General features: G+C 48.4%; 1 long non-coding RNA gene across 2 annotated transcripts in view; it reads left to right on the top strand.

Moving 5' to 3' along the window:
* The window catches only part of LOC140910875 (uncharacterized), a 60,789-nt gene extending 42,756 nt beyond the window's left edge, over positions 1–18,033 (top strand). The window contains exons 4-5 of one of the 2 annotated variants that reach the window (XR_012158781.1): positions 13,029–13,201; positions 15,157–18,033. This is a non-coding gene — a long non-coding RNA (uncharacterized lncRNA). Of the gene's footprint in view, positions 1–13,028; positions 13,202–15,148 lie in introns of both variants that reach the window. The other variant, XR_012158779.1, reaches the window with a different exon arrangement.
* The last annotated feature ends 212 nt before the right edge of the window (positions 18,034–18,245 follow it).

The following is an 18,245-nucleotide window of genomic DNA, read 5'->3' as shown; positions in this document are numbered from 1 at the left end:
GAACCCCACAAGAGCCCAGCCCAGGTAGAGAGGTAAAACAGGAGTTTGCTTTACATTTCACCTTCCTTCCTGCACAACAAGCAGCCTGCTCAGTACAGGACATGCTGCTTCCGCTCCCCCCACCTTCTCTCCTCCATCATTCTCTCTTCCTGCAAGAGTTTTGGGGTTAGGAGACGGGACAGCAAAATCAGAGTTAGCTCCTCTGCTCTCAAGTACCCTGTCCCTCCTCTGCTACTGCCCATGGGGCAGGACTCTGAACACCGTTTAGTTCTGTCCCTGGGCATTGCCCCACAGGAGCAGAGCCCTGGTTTGTCCAGTCCAATATGACACAGCAAGGCAGCTCGCTGGTCCCAAGCCAACACCATCCTGTGCAGCTGGGGACAGAACTTGGCCCACTAGAATTAGAAGTAAGCCATGGAGAAGTCACAGCAAATGCCACCCGAATGTGCGGCAGTAACTGACCTGCTTTTCTAGGCACACTTCTGCATGCCCCATTGAAAGCCATTGTTCGTTTTTACTTCTCCCCCTTATCTCCCATGGTTTGACTCAGCAGCACTGACAAAGGATCCTTCAATCGCTACAGCACATAATAGCCTGGGCTACTGCATGTGATCACGTCTTCCTCTAGTGGTTGGTCCCAGCAGGAATAAAACCCTGCTACTTACTGACCACTAGCAGAGCTGCTCAGGGGACAGGGCTTGTGGTTCTGGTGCTGAAGGTCCCAGATTCACTGCCACAGTATGTAGGCAGTGTAGTTGTAGCTGTGTCAGTCCCAGGATATTAGAGACACGAGGCGGGTGAGGTAATAACAGAAGTGGATCCTGTGACGGGTTGGATCACAGAAACCCCTTTGGGACTGCCACCTGATGTGCCTAAACTACCTCTGACCCTGTTTTCCCTGCCAGCTTGGGACTTCAGTGCCTTGCCTTGTTTGAGCCAGACGTATTTGCCTGCTGCAAACACAGATCCAAGTCTGAACCACGTCCCACACAAGCTGTGGGCTTAACTGAAAACAGCTTAAGAAGTGCTCGTCTCCAGCCCTCAGATACCCAACTCCCAATGGCGTCTAAATCCCAAATAAATCCATTTTACCCTGTATAAAGCTTATACACAGTAAACTCATAAATTGTTTGCCTTCTATAACACTGATAGAGAGGTATGCACAGCTGTTTCTTCCCTCTCTCCCCCCAGGTATTAATACATACTCTGGGTTAATTAATAAGTGATTTTATTAAATACATAAAGTAGGATTAAGTGGTTCCAAGTAATAACAGACAGAACAAAGTAAATTACCAAATAAAATAAAATAAAACACGCAAGTCTTCATCTAATACAGTAGGAAACTAAGTGCAGGTAAATCTCACCCTCAGAGATGTTCCAATAAGCTTCTTTGACAGACTAGCCTCCTTCTAGTCTGGGTCCAGCAATCACTCACACCCCTGTACTTACTGGCCTTTGTTCCAGTTTCTTTCAGGCACCTCTTTGGAGTGGAGAGGCTACCTCTTGAGCCAGCTGAAGACAAAATGGAGGGGTTTTCCTAGGGGCATATATATTTTCTTTCTTGTGGGTGGAAACCGCTCTCTTCCCCTGTGTAGAATCCAGCTATAAAATGGAATTTTGGAGTCACATGGGCAAGTCACGTGTCCATGCATATATCAACTTTCTACAGAATCTACAGATTCCCAGGAAAGCTCAGATGTGGATTGGATCTATCAGGGTCTATTGTTAACCAAGTACTCCCAATTACTTGAATAACCCCTTCACACTATGTTGACCAAATCTGCCTTAGGTGCTTTCTACAGCAAACACTTTAAATACAAGCATAGAGCCAGTGCTCATAACTTCAGATATAAAAATGGTACAGTCATACAAATAGGATGAATACATGTAGAAGAACATAACCTTTGCAAAGATACTTTACATGGCATATCTAGCATAAAACATATTCCAGTTATGTCATATTTACACTCATAAGCATATTTTTATAAAGCATTATGGGGTGCAATGTCACAGATCCCATAAAAGATATTACCTCATCCACCTTGTCACATTTGTCTGGGGCAGAGAATCATTTATTATTTGCTTGCCGAGCACTAGCACAATGGATGCCAACTGCAGTATTAACATTACATCACAATAATTTTTGCATGGATAGACAGCCCTCAACCAACCCCCCCAAAGTGTCTATCCTGGACATTTAAAATAACAGTTCAAAAGAGGAAAAATCCTGAAATCGTCAAGAGAAATCTATCCCTTCACCATCAGACCTTAGGTGTCAATTAACTTGAATCATCTGTAAGGTTTGTTTGAAAAAGTGTGGATGAATTGCCATCAAAAACCTCTTGCTCTGGGTGTCCCTAAACCTCCAACTGCCAGACACTGGGACTAGGTGATGGGGGATGGATCACTCAATAATTGCTCTGTTCTGTTCATTCCCTCTGAAGCATCTGGCATTAACCACTGTTGGAAGATAGGATACTGGGCTAGATGGACCATTGGTCTGACCCAATATGGCTGTTCTTATGTTCTTCTAGTAATTATATATGGGGTGTTCCTATGAAGTTTTACCTAAGCCAAGAGAGAAAAAACATCCCCATCCTTAATACACATTACATATTGCAAGAGCAGGCAGAATAATGAGTATTGATAGCAACAGGCTATTACAGATTGGCACCCCAAGCAAATTCATCCAAACATTTAACGAGGGATTCATGAATACCATCCCTTTCACCTTGGATAGAATGGGCAGGTAAATCATGGCATAGAGAACAAAAATGAAGTTTGACGGGACAGTGCTAGGTTAAAACATACATTTACATCAACGAGCGGTACAAACTTATGAAAAGTCTCTGCCCCAAAGAACTTATTGTGTTAAGAGCTATTGTTTACCTAACACACTTGGAAAATAAAAGTATATCGTCAGTTACTGTTGTTCAGAGTCTCTTTCTAGTCAGTTTTACTGTTGATTCACCTTCTCAGCCCCCTTGGTCTGCATAATTTCTGCCTTGCATAGAAACTGCTGGGGGGCCCTTGTTTGTCTGTAAAGCACCATGCACACTGTTCAGTGCTATGCCAATAATAATATTAGCTGCAGTGTTCACACCTGGCTGCCTAAAGTTAAACTCCATAAACACAAATGACCTTATATCAGAAGGGCTGAGTGCCTGTAGCTCCCATTGAAATGAATTATCCCCATTGTACAGATCAGGCTCAAAGAGATTAAGTAAAGGTACCACAAAGGTGGTCAGACACCATATGAGAACCTAGAAAGACAGATGACAAAGTCAAGGATATAAAATTCCCGACTAACTCCTGGTCTCACAGTTAATCCACCAAACCCCATCTGCCCCCAGAAAAAGGCCATAGCAGTTCTCTTGATGAGGATTAATAATAACACAGAGCATTAGTCATTCATTCACCAATGGGAGGAGTAAAATCCACATCATACTGGATCTGCCCTTTAATTTGGTCCTCTGGTCTATCTAGAACTGGCTCCAAGGCTTCCGGATCAGAATCTGAATTTTCTCAGGTTTAGGAATGCTCTGATCCAGGCTTTGGTTTTAGCCTGTAATAGATATGGGAGCCAACTGTGGCTTTCAGACTTGGAGTTGGACTTGAGACAAGCAGCCCTAAAATTTAAATACCATGCTTGAATCTTGGGCTCCTTTGGGTTCAGGCTGAGTGGCAGGAGAAAAGACTAGGTAATGGCTAAGCTCTGTTTGATTATGCAGGCTACACAAAACCAAACACGCGGAAGGAAAAACCCAAACAAGTCATTAGGCAAACAGTGGGAAATGATCCCAAGTGACAGAGCAACTGAGCTATAATGAGAAAGTGGGGCCAAGTAATGAGAGATGATTAACTCCTAAAGCAGGATTAAGACTGTTAGTATCACTCTGTAAATCAGGACTTAATAATGAAGGTAGCAACATCACTAGACAGTCACCACTAGACTGCGTGTGGGAGGAAGGGCACCCTGAATCTCAGCTGTAATCAAAGCAGTTACATAATGAGGGAGGGGTAGTAGCTTCCACGGTCCTGCGGAGACTTGGCGGACAAGAAAGTGTTGTCGTAAGTTTCACACAAGACTGGGATCCAGTTGTCAACTAAGGCTAGCAATAGTTTTAACTCATTCCCAATGCAGACTGCAAGCAACTGGAAGCTTGAAGTCAGTGAGGTTAAAAAAGATTAAAAAATAATAATGGAGAAATGGAGTAATTTAGGATAAAGAGGAAAAAAAATAAATGATAAAAATGACACCACAAACCCGCCATGGTCAGTCAAAATACAAGTTAACACAAACCGGTAGAATTCTAACTTGACACGGATGTGTGGGTATTTCAGGGTTGCCATTTACTGAGCACCCCCTTGTGGCCAGGAGTGCCTGTGCAGCACCCCTACTCTATTTCCCCTTGGGGCTGGGTTAATAGCCAAACCCAGTTCAAAACAGTTCAGTGTCTCCAAAATAACACCCATTACAGCAACACAAAAGTTCATAGACGTCTCCGGCTCTTCTGCCGCACACACAGCTCTTCACGCCGCTGCCAGTCCTGTCTTTCCTAGCAGGAGGTCACCTTCCTGGTTTTCTTCTCCCTGTTTTGAGAGAGAAGGTAGCATATATACCGCCCTCCACTGGAGAGCTTCCCCTCAATTGGCTGAGAGAGAGGGGAGCCCTGCCCACCCTACGCTGCAGGGCTCCTGGTATTGGGCCCTTAAAAGGATAGCAGCCTGGCTTTCCCCCATCCAGTTACTAATTCCCCAGGACCGCTTCCTCTCTTCCCACCACAAGGCCATTTCCCACAATGTCCCTAGAATGGGGTCTCCTGGCCCTTCTAGTCTTAAAAGGCCAGTATACTCCATTACAGGTATTTATACCAGATCTGGCACAATAAATATTTCACATTATGAACAACCCCCCCTCCACCCCGATCTTAAAAAAGCATAAAGGCTGCAGAGTCAAGCACTCAGAAATGAGGGAATTCTAGAATTTAGGTTGTCCATGCAACTGTAACCCACATGCTTGCACTGTAGCATTTAGTGATGTAAGTAAGGGAAAAAAACAGAGCCCTCAGAACAAAAACAAGACCTATGCATCCTCCCCACTGTGTGCCTACAGACTTGCTAGAGCCAGGTAGGGATACTCTGCTGGATGGGCTAGAATCATCCAGAAATTGCATGGGGGAGGGGGAAGCATTAGGTGGGCTCATTAGCTGTTTGAAGCTATTTGGATGATTTCCATTGTGGGCAAGCAGCCTGGTAGGTCACATCCAGAGTCACTGAGAGTAGAACCATGAAGAACATAAGGTGATGGGAAGAAGTTCATAAATGGGAGGAGTGGGAGGACTCAGTGGTAGAACAGCACAAGGAGCAGGCAGGCCTGACTGTGAGGCTTTTGTTCCAGGAACTTTACCAGTCTGTTGGATTAGACTGCAGACTCCCTCCCTTACTTCACTGGAGAAGAAGAAAACTAGATTTGCTGTGGGCTGTCCAAAGCACCCGCTGTTGCTGCAGAACCTCAGAGTTTGAAGGAGGCTCTGGGACAACCACTAGTTTCCCACACTTCAAGGAGTTGGTGACAAGAAGGGTAAATCCTCTTAGGGAAGTGCTCTAGGGGAACAAATGCACATGTGAGCAGAATTCCATTTTGCACTGAACTTGCATAGTAACACATACTAACCCTCGGTGGGGAAACCCCTGAACGCATTGGCTTTAAAAAAGTTGTTATTGACAAGTCACAGTTGTGTCAAGGATTATAAATAAAGGGTTGTGTAGTCCTGTAGCTGTAGATTTAGTAAGAGTGTTTGTTTAGAGATTTTATGTTGCTGTCTTCAGACCATGATCTGGGCTGCTTATAAGCCAGCCAGCCAGCCAGCCAGCCAAACAAAACAGTTCTTTCCCTCTCCCTGCCCGGAGAGAGGGAGAAGCAGAGTAAAAGAAAAAAAAACAAAAGGGGTCTGTTAGGGAGCTTATTCCTTCACCCACTTACTTCCCTGGTCCTTCTCGCATGAACAGAGAGCAACAATACCTGAAGTCCAAAGGTGCAAACAATTTGATGTTTATTGGGGTGAACTTCCAGCAAGCATGATTCCAGTTTCCTTCCTTAGTGTCCCCCTTCCCAGCTCTGACACCACAGAGCCTTACCTGTGTCCCTGTTCCCATTCCTGCCCTTAGCTAAACATGATTCCAATTTCCCAACTCCCATTCCCTGTTCCATTCCCCCCCCCCACTTCCTGATTGACTGCCGACTATATAGTAAAACTTGAGTTCTGCTTAGCTATACCTTAACCAATCATTTTCCTGAAATTTAATTAACCAATCCTCACATATTGTAACATGATTATTTAACCAATTATATCCCACCACCTTAATTAATTTACACCCAGCAAAATTAATTATACAGCAGACAGGAACAATCACAGAACCAGACAGAGATTATACAGACAAACAATAGGGAAATGGGGACTACAGTGACAGAACAAACACAGAAATGAGGATTTCACATCCCAGCTATTGATAAGTGAGTTCCTGCCAGACAGGATGCTATCAAACTAAGTTTCCTTTTACATCTTCTAGGCACTTCCCTTTCTCTGGAGGTGATAGGCATTACCAGGACAGGACTATATTCCTAACAGCCCAATAGCACCTTCTTTCAATGTGACTAGGTTGGAATGTGAGGATGTGACCAGTCGCCTCCCAGCTTACAGCTGCCTCTGCTGCTTAGCCAAAGCCCTTAGCCTAAGAACAGGGCCTCAGACTGTCACAGTAAGAGAAGGCCCTTACACCAGCAGACAGTGATTTTGATTCTTTCTTTTATACCTCTATAACTAGCTAAGTGATAAAAATACACCTAAATTCTTAGAGTATAGGCCTTTGCAGACAGGCGTGAATATCTGTATCCTAACAGGGTCAGTCTCTTGATGACCTCTTTAAGGTTTGGTTTATCTGCATGTTCTAGTGTCCTTCACCCACAGTTGATAGCTGGTCCATGCAGCCTCAGGGGTGGCTAGGTCTGTACCCATCTCCTTTTCCCCAGTCTGTCCCTGTAGCCAGCAGTCTCCCACCTAGTCACCACCCCTTCCTCTAGCAGGCTTTCCCTTTTTAAGCTTTATCTTTCCAGGGAGAGCATCCCTTGCAGGTGTGTTGGGTTAATGCTGGCTGTGCCCAGAGAACTTGTTAGCTTCCTCGCTTCTAGAGCAGGGTGTGCCCCCTCACACTTTCATAGCAGAGATTTAGCTCCATATAATAGAGAGACATGTCAAAGTCTGAAAAGAGTAGACACTGGTCACCACACAAAAGTGTGCGGAGGTACAGGAAGAGGAAAGAAATATCATAGCAGATGTTAGCACATCACTCCCCTAGCCCATCACACAGTCTGAATTCAGTCCCCTTGTGTGTATACATTGTGAGCTACACTTTTCAATGATGTGATCACATGCTGTGTTTCCCACAGGATTTCTGGGCAATATTCCTGCCTCTGCTGAATGTTTGGCATCACCACTTTCATGCACTAAGTATCTCGTGATGCTTTGGAGAGAATGACCCAGGGATGCTGGCTCTCCTAGGCAGGAGTAACCTCCAGCTAGTATGGATTGTGTGCTCATGAGGGGGGCAGAGAGAGAGGCCAGCCCATGAACACACAACCCGACCCCTGTTGCTCCCCCACGGGAGGGCTTCCTCAGAGTCAGTGCTTAATTTGTAATGAAAGAGGTGCCAGGGCTCAAGCAATTAGGTGCCTGGGGTTCAAGAAATTTTTTTTTACATTCATAACCAATGCAGCAAGCCCAGAGGTGCCAGGGTTATGAACTGCCAAGCCTTGAGGTGCTGGAGCGCAGCCCTGGCACAAATTAAAAGCACTGGTCTGGGTGTAGATGGAAGGAGGCAGCAGATTCCTCTCTGACCTCAGTCACAGGCTTCCTGTTCCCTCTGCGTGTCAAGAGGCACATTTGGTTCCTTGGTAGCGTCCAAGAGTGAGGGAAGGAGGGAGAAATTAACTGGAACAATGAGGGAGAAGGGGAGCTACCAAGGACGAGGCTGTGGCAGACACTAGGGGCTGCAGAGGAGAAGGCTCTCATCCCAGAGAGGGCGAGAGTGCGTGGTGGGACAAGGGGAAGGCTGGCACAAGGATTGTCCCCATTTTACCGATGGTGAACTGAGACAGAGAGAGATTAAGGGCCAGCTTTTAAAAGGCATTTAGGTGCCTACTGGGTTACTCCCATTGAAATCAATGAGTTTCACCTAGGGTGACCATATTTTCCCAAACGGAAAATGGGACACCCCACGGGCCAGCCCGAGGCCCCTCTTCTCCTCCCCCCATGCGGCTGGCCTGAGCCCTCCCTGCCTCCTGCCTGCATGGGGCTGTCCCAAGTTCCCACTCCTCCCACAGGGCTGGTCCAAGCCTCCCTGTACGGGGCCATCCCGAGGCCCCACTGCCACCCACCCACTGCAGGGCTGGCCCAAGCTGCTCTCCCAAGCCCTCCCTCCCTCATGGGACTGGCATTGCTGCTCGTCCCCACCACCCTGCACATTCCTCCATGCCCCGCACCCCACTCTTTTTGGCAAAACTGTGCACTTGTCCAGTTTGTTCTTGTGAACGGATCATCAGTTGCAAGAGCAAACGGGACAAATGCCCAGATTTGCCAGAAAAGTCGGGACAGCCGGGACAGAGCCTAAAAAAGGGACTGTCCTGGCTGAAACGGGACTTATGGTCACCCTAGATGCACCTAAATACCTTCGACCATCAGGCCCTAGTGACTTGCTCAATATCACACTGGGAGACTGTGGAAGAGGCAGGACTTAAACCCACATCCCCCACACCCCAGTCCATTGCCCTAAGTGCTAGTTCATCTTTCTGGCTAGGCACAGGCCTGAACTGCAGCCCTTCAACACCACTCCCTACACTGATGTGCAGCAACAGCTCAGGGGTATGACATGCTGCCTTCTCAAAGGGAGTGAGCAAGCTGCCTGCCCAGGGGCTCAGAGTGCCTTTGGGTTCTGCTAGGCCGGGCTTCACAGCCTGCGCTTTTAGAAGAGCTTGTTTTGAGTCGCAGGCTAGAAGCCTGATCACAGGACTGGGTCTCACACGCTCCAGGGTTTTAGATTATGCTTGTGTTGGAGACTCTGTGGCCTTCAGCAAATCATGTCGCTGCTCCGTGCCTCGGTTTCCCCATTTGTGAGGTGGAGTTAATACTTATCTACTTATCCACTTATCCTCAGAGGGGTGTTGGGAGGTTCACTAGGTAGTGTTTGTACCACACCTTAATGAGAGAAGAGGCTATGTAAGAGCTAAGTATTCATATGCCTAATTAAATTAATATCTGTAGGATGATATGGAGGCTGATTTAATACTTGGCACTTATACCCCTCCCCTCCCACAAATATACTACTAGTGAAGCTCAGGGATGAGCCACTTCAGCCCAGGAGGTAATTCGTAGGTGGGGAGTTATGAACAATTGAAAATAGACTCCACATATGCAGCCCGAGGCCTCCGTGTTGGCCTCCTAGCAGCTCTCCCCAGCCAAGCAGGGTTGGGCTGGCTTGGGATTTGGTTAGGAAATCTCCAAGGAGCACCTGCGTGTTGGTGTGGGTGATTCAGAAGGTGGCTCTCGTCCTGCTGTGTCAGCGCTGAACCCGGGCCCAAACACGATAGGAGGGACCACCAGATGCTCTCTGCCCAGAGAAGAGAGCCCTATAATTTCAGCCCAATGAGTTAGTCTTGATTTCCGTGCTACAGAGATACTGGGAGCTGTTGAAACTGCTGCAACCCTCCCGCCCTCCCCCGGCCCCCGCCTTGAGAGCTGCTTTTGTTGGGTGTGGTTATGATTTATTTAGGCGGTATATCCTAGTGGCGAGGACACGAGACTGGGACTCAGAAGACCTGCTATCCATCCCCAGCTCTGACACTGCCCTGCCAGGTGACATTGGGCAAGTCATCTCCTTCTCTATGGGTATGTCTACACTACGAAATTAGGTCGAATTTATAGAAGTCGTTTTTTTAGAAATCGGTTTTATATATTCGAGTGTGTGTGTCCCCACAGAAAATGCTCTAAGTGCATTAAGTGCATTAACTCGGCGGAGTGCTTCCACAGTACCAAGGCTAGAGTCGACTTCCGGAGTGTTGCATTGTGGGTAGCTATCCCACAGTTCCCGCAGTCTCCGCTGCCCATTGGAATTCTGGGTTGAAATCCCAATGCCTGATGGGGCTAAAACATTGTCGCGGGTGGTTCTGGGTACATATCGTCAGGCCCCCGTTCCCTCCCTCCCTCCGTGAAAGCAAGGGCAGACAATCGTTTCGCGCCTTTTTTCCTGAGTTACCTGTGCAGACGCCATACCACGGCAAGCATGGAGCCTGCTCAGCTAACCGTCACCGTATGTCTCCTGGGTGCTGGCAGACGCGGTACTGCATTGCTACACAGTAGCAGCAACCCATTGCCTTGTGGCAGTAGACGGTGCAATAGGACTGGTAGCCGTCATCGTCATGTCCGAGGTGCTCCTGGTCGCCTCTGTGAGGTCGATCAGGAGTGCCTGGGCAGACATGGGCGCAGGGACTAAATTTGGAGTGACTTGATCAGGTCATTCTCTTTAGTCCTGCAGTCAGTCCTATTGAACCATCTTATGGTGAGCAGGCAGGTGATACGGATTGCTAGCAGTCCTATTGCATCATCTTCTGCCTGGCAGGCAAGAGATGAGGATGGCTAGCAGTCCTATTGTACCATCTTCTGCCAAGCAGCCATGAGATGAGGATGGCATGCAGTCCTCTGCACCGTCTGCTGCCAGCCAAAGATGTAAAAGATAGATGGAGTGTATCAAAACAAGAAATAGACCAGATTTGTTTTGTACTCATTTGCAAACCCCCCCACCCCCCCGTCTAGGGGACTCATTCCTTTAGGTCACACTGCAGTCACTCACAGAGAAGGTGCAGCGAGGTAAATCTAGCCATGTATCAATCAGAGGCCAGACTAACCTCCTTGTTCCAATAAGAACAATAACTTAGGTGCACTATTATTAGGTGCATTATTTCTTATTGGAACCCTCCGTGAAGTCCTGCCTGAAATACTCCTTGATGTAAAGCCACCCCCTTTGTTGATTTTAACTCCCTGTAAGCCAACCCTGTAAGCCATGTCGTCAGTCGCCCCTCCCTCCGTCAGAGGCAAACAATCGTGCATCTGAGTTGAGAGTGCTGTCCAGAGCAGTCACAATGGAGCACTCTGGGATAGCTCCCGGAGGCCAGTACCATCAAATTGTGTCCACAGTACCCCAAATTCGACCCGGCAAGGCCAATTTAAGCGCTAATCCACTTGTCGGGGTGGAGTAAGGAAATCGATTTTAAGAGCCCTTTAAGTCAAAATAAAGGGCTTCATCGTGTGGACGGGTGCAGGTTTACATCGATTTAACGCTGCTAAATTCGACCTAAAGTCCTAGTGTAGACCAGGGCTATGCCTCTGTTTTTCCATCTGCCAAAGGGCGGTTAATGAAACCGACCTCCTAGGCAAAGTGCTGTGAGACCTAAAGAAAAGATGAGAAGTGCTGTGTTAGAGCTGGTGTTGTTCTACTGCAACAGGGCCTAGAGATGCCAAGGGAGAGTGGGGCCCTGCTATGCCAGGGCTGTGCAAACACAGTCAGAGACAATGCCTGCCCCTAAGAGCTTACGATTTCAATAGACCAGGCAGCCCAAGGAAGTGCCAGCACCCCATGTTACAGATGAGGAACTCAGGTCCCGAGAGAGGAAGTGACTTGTCTAAGGTCATGCAGCACGTCAGGAGCCCAGCTGGAGGTAGACCCCAGGTGTCTGGCCTCCCAGTTCAGTGCCCTAACAGCTGCCTCTCCAAGAGCTGACTGTCTAAATCAGTGGTTCTCAACTGTGGTCCACCACTTGTTCGGGGAAAGCCCCTGGCGGGCCGGGCTGGTTTGTTTACCTGCCGCGTCCGCAGGTTTGGCCGATTGCAGCTCCCACTGGCCGCGGTTTGCCAAGGGACGTGCTGGCCGCCCTTCCCGCAGCCCCCATTGGCCTGGAGCAGCAAACCGCAGCCAGTGGGAGCCATGATCGGCTGAACCTGCGGACGCGGCAGGTAAACAAACTGACCCGGTGCACCAGGGGTTTCCCTGAACAAGCGGTGGACCACAGTTGAGAACCACTGGTCTAAATAGACAAGACAAAGGGTGGGAGAAGGTAAGTATTAGCCCCATTTGATGGATGTGGACCTAAGGCATAAGGGCCCAGATCCTCAAAGGTGTTCAGGTGCCTAACTCAATTGATTACAATGGGATTTAGGCACCTCAATACCTTTGGGGACCTGGGCCAGAGAGATTAAAGTCACATAGAGTCTGACACAGCCAGGAACTGAGTTTGGGTCTCCTGCTTATCCAGTGTCTGAACCACAATTCAATCCTTCCCCTCTGCGTGCAGTGGAACAACTGCTTTTATGTGCGTGATTCTATGCCCAGGTAATCTAATGCAGGGCTAAAGCTTTGATATCTTCTGAGATAAAATCTACAAGAGAAGTGTCAGGGATTAGTTACTGGTGGTGTAACTAGGCAACCAGCAGCAACATGTCAGAAAGTAACCAATGTAAGCTCCCTCCGACACACCTCTGTTATTTCATTCACCATCATCTAATGGCTAAGACACACCTGCATGATTTGTATTTTTCCTGCTTGTGCTTGATGGAGTCTGGACAAACCGGTAGCCTCTCTGTTTATGTAATAATGCTTGACATTTATAATCTGCCCATGGTTTTACAAGCACTTCCTTAGGCTCATAACGTCCCTGCCAGGTATCATGATCCCCATTTCACCTCTGGGGAAACGGAGGCACCAAGGAGTGACACGATGTCCTCAATGTCACGTGGTGAGTTTAGGGTTTGTAACTGAACCGGAGATCAGGGCAGGTCCACCACCTGGTTTTGTTGCAACCCTTCACGTGGCTCTTGCTGCATCCCTGTCACAGGTCACTGAGCCACAGTCTTTGCCCTTGTCTTTCCGATGAGTGGCAAGAAAGATAATTGTTGATGACATGCACTCCTTTATTCTAGATGGCTGTTCCTGCTTCTACTGCCAGTTGTGGTCTGAGGATGCAGGGAGGACACATGCTGAGAAGAGAAGGCCATCTCCTCACAAGAACTTACTGGCGCTCTGACAAGGCTGCGGGATGGGCAGAGTGGGTGGAATACAGACATCCAGCCCAGGGAGAGGAGCCGGATTCAAGGTCAAATCAGAGCCAGGGCGTGGCAGTCACTATCTTGGGCATTGCTTTGACAGCAGCTGAGCTGGATCAGGAGAACAAGCACGGTTCTTCCTGGTTCCGAACTGCTGGGGGTGGTTCACACTGACCTTTCTCTCTTCAAACAGGCGCAGCATCCCTTTGGCCTGGCCGGTCATTCGGTCACCTCCGCCATGCTTCCAACCCCTGCCAGAGCCAGGAGGCCGAATCAGGAGGGAGGAGGGCCAGTGTCCCGGTGCCTTTTCAGTTCACTCCACTGGGCTGGACGGAGGGCAGATGGGCCCTAGAGGGAAGGGAGACCTGGGCAGTGAGGGCTGCCTGGCAGGAGATGAGAGCTGTCAGAGCCAGGAGATGGTTCCTGGGGAAAGGCTGAAGGCAAGGGGAGCAGCAGAGGAGTTTGCTGGCTGACCTCCCTGAGTCAGAAAGCTGGAAAGGGTTGAAGCAGCAGTAGCAGAGGGATGTGCCTGCTGGCTCTAAGTTGGAGAGCTGAAGCCAAGGCTGGAGAGGACTGAAGGCAGGGAGCAGCAGGGGACTTACCTGCTGATGTCTCCACGCTGGAGACTCGACCAGGGGGAGGGTGAGAGGGCCAAGGGGAATAAGGGGTGCTCCCCTGGTAAAGATGATCTCCCAGCAGAGAGGCTGTGGGGTTTTCTGCTGGGTAGAGTGGGGTAGCTGTCCTGGGAGAGGGACAGAGGAGGAAGATGGACAAGGAGCCTAGGTGTGGTGAAAGACACTGGGGTATGGTGATGATGCATGCCCAGCACAGAGGCTGAGTGGTGTGTGTATGTTCCTGCTGGGAAGAGCAGGGTTTTAAGGACTACAGGCATTAGGGGTGATAGGGGCTACATTTTGGGATTTTTGTTACAGACTATTTGCATTACGTTTTGTAATAAATTGTCCCCAGGATGGGTATTATTCAAGCAAGAGAGCCTGACATAGGATCCTTGGGTTACCCAAGTGAGGAAACTGAGGCAGAGTGCCAGTGAGCCACCATTGGCCATGAGGGGGCACTCAAGAGGCAGCAGGCCCTGCTAGAGATCCCCTCATACCTGGGCTCCCTATGCTGTAGCAAGACAGAGTATCGCCAAGGAAAGCATTCATTCCTAGGCTTTGTCTACACTAGAATAGTCTTGCTGGCAGAGCCAAACCAGCGTAACTATACCAGCAAACTCTCCTAGTGGAGATGCAGCTTACGCTGGCATGAAAGTGCTTCTGCCATAATATACACCAGTTCCTCAGAGACCTATCCCAGTTATCCCAGCAAAAGCACTTTCATGCTGGTATAAATGCCTCTCCTCTAGGGCTTATCCTGGCAGAGCTATGTTGGTTACAAACCTATACCTCTCTAGTCAGCATAGCTCTGCTGGTATAGGATTTAAGAGTAGACAAGGCCGAACTCTTGAGATCCTTCTTTGCTAAGGTGCTGTCCTCACTGCAAAAAGAGGTGAGCCTTTACAACGAGTTAGCTGGCTCAGTCTCCAGTCCCAGGGCGGGCACTGTAGTCTTTACCTTGGTGTAGCTGGCTGAGGTCATCCCTGGGTGGGGGGTTGACCATGCCATGCTGGAGAGTGCTGAGCTGCTGGTCACCCTTTCTTGCCCAAATTCTCCAAGAGGGAGGGTGTGGGGAGAGAAGAAATATATTTGCTGGATAAGGACAGGACCCTTGGTTAACCCTTTGGACTCACTGCCCTAAAGGGAAGGGGAAAGTGAGAGAGAAAGTGCCCCTTTGCATGGAGAAGCTGGGGTCACCATCTAGACCTTTAAATGAATCTGGTTGAGGAAATCCTATCTGAGTGCATAGCGACTGAGATCAATATGGCAGCAGGCTCGTAGTATGCCCTCTGTGCTACCAACTAAGTGCTGCCCCTCTCTGCATGGGGAGCTCTCTCATACCGTGCAGGGTTTCTTAAGCCTTTTTCTGTCTTTCTTTAGAAACACAGGAAGAGGGATTTATCATTCAGAGGATATGGCTGCACAGGGAGAAGACTGGCCTAGAACAGGGACTGGGAGACCAAACGCTTCTGTTCTGTTTCCACCTGTGAGACTTTGGATGAACTCAGGTGTTGTGTGACTGCTCCACTTCCACAAGGGGCATGAAAACATAACTCAGAGGGTTTAATCAAGGTTGGAAAAGTAGCTGGAGATCACGGAGGGACGCGAAGTGGTGTTATCCAGGAATTGGAATGAAGGGATCATGATGTTGCCTAATTGCCACCTACTGTCCCTTCTGCTGCATTACAGCCTTTATCTGTGTGCTTATGAGACAAAGCAGCAGGCGGTTCGAGTACCAATTGGGCAGTACGATAGCAACCAAAATATTACGGTCAATAAGAAATCCAAATCCAATAATTCTTCCAAATAGGTGCCTCGCCGGTTGAGTAGCTGGGGGGTGGATTTGTGCAGCCAAGCTATCCAACCGGCAAAAAAGAAAACCAGCCGCTTTCCAGTGAGCCAGACCATACACAGTGTTTCAATGCCAGCCTGATCCTGGCCAGGGCTTCAGGTCATACATTGTCTGCCCCACCCAGCTGTGTACATGGCCTCTCTGGCAGGATGGTCTGTTACAGCTGGATTTTTACTCCACACACCGACCCAGCGGTTTGGTAGCTAAGTGGTTAATCTCATGGTGAAAGGTCACCTCCTGCTGCGGATGGGCCCCTGATCCGTTGGGGTAGCACTGTTGGTGTGATGCCGGTCCTGTTGCTCCCTTATGTACTGTTGCCTTCACTCCATCAGCTTGTTAGGCCACCGGCTTGGGGGAGCTTTGACAGCTGACCTAGCTGTTTGTTTGGTTCCCCCAACCCGCTAAGTCTCCATTCTTCCCTCTAGCTAGGGATGAGCAAATGCCATAAACTTGGGTTCAAACACTGGGCTCAGGGTTATACGTGATTCATCCCAGCTGTTCTGTGGGAGGTTAGGGAGCCTCTGAGCACATCTATTGGCTGGAGCCCCACATGCGAGTTAGGCGTCCAAACGCCAACCTCCCATTGGTTCGTGGATGGCTCTGGGGCTTAGGTGGGAGAGAGGTGCCTGGTGCCAGAGGAAGGCAGCAGCGTGCATGCCCGGAGGCGGGAACCTTTACTGCAAAGCTGAGAGGCTGAGTGAGGCTAGGCACTTACCGTGATAGGCGGGGTGCCTAAGTACTTTTGTGGCCCCCCTGGAAGCGGGATGGTGCCTGTCACCTCAGCACCCAACACTTGAGATAGGCCTGACCCAAAACTCCAGGTCTCAGCTTCAGGGGTGAGATTTTTAGAAGTGTTGAGCATTGGCCTAACTCTGCTCCCATTAGAGCCAAGGGTGATCTTGACAGCGCCCATGGAGTGTCCAGCTGTGATCACTCCTGATTGGCTAAGAATTGGGGTCAGCCTGTTATTTTCTTATCCATCTTTCCCAGCCCATCCAGGCCCCGCTTATTTGTTTCTCTCATCCTCCAGTTATGTCCTGGATTCTAAGATCTCTGGGGTAGCTTTTGCCATTGATCATGTTTGTGCAGCCCCTGGCACAACGGGGGCCTGGCCGGATGGAGGCCTCCAGGTGCTATCATAACATAAATGTTAAACAAGAGTAATAAAATTCCCATTGACAGAAGTGGGAGCAGGCTTCGGCCAGGCCCTGAGCACTTCTGAAAATCCTACCCCCATCCCAGAAACAACTGCAACCTGCAGGTGAGTATGTATTCCTGCTCTCCTGCTGTTCCTGATCCACTGTGAAGATGAGCCCTTCCCAGGGAGCAATGGCTCTTAGATCATGCTGTAGCAGCTCATGGCTTAGCAAATACTTAGTCCTGCTCTGAGTGCAGGGGACTGTCCTAGAAGACCTCTCGAGGTTCCTTCCAGTCCTCTGATTCTGTGAACTAGTAAATGGAAGCAGCTATTGCCATCCAGAGCTCAGGATCCTTAAAAGCCTTGCAGAACCATTTTTATACACATGCTGCCAGTTAATTAGCTGCTAGGAAGACTATATTGCTTGGCTTTTATATTCCAAAGAAGCTTATATAAAATTCACCAGCTAAGGAAGCAAAAGGACTATTATATAGGGTTAGCTAGGGAAGTTTTAGCCACACGTTAGGTGTGCTATTACTGCAGATCCACTTCAGGCTTGATTCTGCAAAGGGGCTGAATGCCGTCTGTTCCGACTGATTCTACTTGGTGTGGAGTGCTCTCAGCACTGGCCAGCATTGAACTCTTGGGTGACCGAGGAGACCAGCCTGCTAATTAATCCATTTGGATCCCCCAGGCAACAGCGGTGGAGGGTTAATAGAGCCATGCACAAGCATTAATAGCCAACATGTAACAGAGAGCCTGATCATATTGTTAAATATGATCTAATTTAAAATCAATTTGAGAAACGTTTTATTCTAAAATGCTTCCCCATTTACATTTAATAAGCCCATTTCATTCCGGAGCCCAACTCGTTTGATAATTTCCCTGTCATAAATATAAAGGGAAGGGTAAACCCCTTTGAAATCCCTCCTGGCTAGGGGAAAGCTCCTCTCACCTGTAAAGGGTTAAGAAGCTAAAGGTAACCTCGCTGGCACCTGACCAAAATGACCAATGAGGAGACAAGATACTTTCAAAAGCTGGGAGGAGGGAGAGAAACAAAGGGTCTGTGTCTCTCTGGATGCTGCTCTTGCCAGGGACAGAACAGGAATGGAGTTTTAGAACTTTTAGTAAGTAATCTAGCTAGGTATGTGTTAGATTATGATTTCTTTAAATGGCTGAGAAAAGAATTGTGCTGAATAGAATAACTATTTCTGTCTGTGTATCTTTTTTGTAACTTAAGGTTTTGCCTAGAGGGGTTCTCTATGTTTTTGAATCTAATTACCCTGTAAGATATCTACCATCCTGATTTTACAGTGGGGGATTTCTTTATTTCTATTTACTTCTATTTTTTATTAAAAGTCTTCTTGTAAAAAACGGAATGCTTTTTCATTGTTCTCAGATCCAAGGGTTTGGGTCTGTGGTCACCTATGCAAATTGGTGAGGCTTTTTATCCAACATTTCCCAGGAAAGGGGGGGTGCAAGTGTTG

The sequence above is a fragment of the Lepidochelys kempii genome, chromosome 4 (genome assembly GCF_965140265.1).
Source record: "Lepidochelys kempii isolate rLepKem1 chromosome 4, rLepKem1.hap2, whole genome shotgun sequence".
Lineage (NCBI taxonomy): Eukaryota > Metazoa > Chordata > Testudines > Cheloniidae > Lepidochelys > Lepidochelys kempii.
This window is presented reverse-complemented; position numbering and strand designations above follow the sequence as displayed.